The sequence below is a fragment of the Polypterus senegalus genome, chromosome 8 (genome assembly GCF_016835505.1).
Source record: "Polypterus senegalus isolate Bchr_013 chromosome 8, ASM1683550v1, whole genome shotgun sequence".
Taxonomy (NCBI): Eukaryota; Metazoa; Chordata; class Cladistia; order Polypteriformes; family Polypteridae; genus Polypterus; species Polypterus senegalus.
The window spans coordinates 179,742,374-179,743,954 of NC_053161.1; the positions used below are offsets into that span (position 1 = coordinate 179,742,374).

General features: G+C 32.1%; 2 protein-coding genes across 2 annotated transcripts in view; both read left to right on the top strand.

Annotated features, from left to right (window-relative positions):
- LOC120533513 (gastrula zinc finger protein XlCGF17.1-like) overlaps positions 1-1,581 on the top strand; it is a 249,868-nt gene that overhangs the window by 72,767 nt on the left and 175,520 nt on the right. The window lies entirely within an intron of this gene.
- Positions 93-1,581, top strand: part of LOC120533548 (zinc finger protein 773-like) — a 31,719-nt gene continuing 30,230 nt past the window's right edge. Inside the window, exon 1 of the mRNA XM_039760482.1 lies at positions 93-196. The gene's annotated coding sequence lies outside the window, so the exon portion shown is untranslated. The remainder of the gene's footprint in view (positions 197-1,581) is intronic.

The following is a 1,581-nucleotide window of genomic DNA, read 5'->3' on the forward strand; positions in this document are numbered from 1 at the left end:
GTCGCGTTGGATGACGTCTTAATGCGGCCGACATAAGATCACGTGACAGTTAAGCGAGACTACACTCCATTAGATATCATTGAGGTCCTTACGCTAGCGTGCCTCAAAATCACGTGATGGGAGTATTTGAAACAAGCTTCGAAGGGGCATGCTTCGAAAGATCGACACAGTGTCGAAACGTCCCCACACGGAAGAGGTACGTACTTGCGCCATATACGAGACGAGGGCTGGCGAGAAGAGTGCCCGCTCTGCACGTCCCCATGTTTAACTTTTTTTTAATATCCGCATACTCCGTGATTGTAAGCCTGCCTGCTTTCTGAAAAATGGAAGCTCGCTGCTGATCGGGGTTTCTTTAATCCGCGCTGCCTTCTTTGGCACTGGACCTTCGTTAGTGAAAGAATGTAAAATACCCCACCACCGTCCCGTGCACGTGCCCCGGACTGACCACCCGTATCTCTCTGTTTTGCTAGTCGGTCAGTGGTGCCTGCACACCCCGTTATGATCTCCGTCAATTCGCCTAAACTTTCTGTAAGAATTTGGAAGCGCGAGGCAGCCGTTGATTTGTTACACACACGAAATGAAATCAAAGATGAGCTATAAAGTTCATTAAAATACTGAGCAATTTAAAAACACGACGTGGCTTTGGACGATGCAAATGCAATTCGATCACAAGCATGTCATTTCAGGTTAACTGGGTTGTTCTTTCTTATTTCGTACTAGCAAAATACCCGCGCTTCACAGCGGAGAAGTAGTGTGTTAAAAAAAGTAATGAAAAAGAAAAGGAAACATTTTAATAATAATGTAATATATTATTGTCATATATATATATGTTATATATATATAGTTAATATATGTATATGTATATATATATGTATGCATGTATATATATATATGTATATATATATATATATATATATATATATATATGTATATATATATATATATATATATATATATATATATATGTATATATATATATATATATATATATGTATATATATATATATATGTATATATATATATATATATATATATATATATATATATATATATATATATATATATATGTATATATATGTGTATATATATATATATATATATATATATATATATATATGTGTGTATATATATATATATATATGTATATATATATATATATATATATATTATATATATATATATATATACACATATATATACCTATATATATATATATATATATACATATATATATACATGTGTGTACATATATATATACACATATATGTGTATATATATATATATATATATATATGTGTATATATATATATATGTGTGTGTGTGTGTGTATATATGTGTGTATATATATATATATGTATATATGTGTATATATGTATCTATACTAATAAAAGGCAAAGCTCACTCACTCATCACTAATTCTCCAACTTCCCGTGTGGGTGGAAGGCTGAAATTTGGCAGGTTCATTCCTTACAGCTTCCTTACAAAAGTTGGGCAGGTTTTATATCGAAATTCTACGCGTTGTCATAACTGGAGGCTTGTTTTCATTACTGGTGGAGATGAGCTTGTGAAACGCCATGGGGT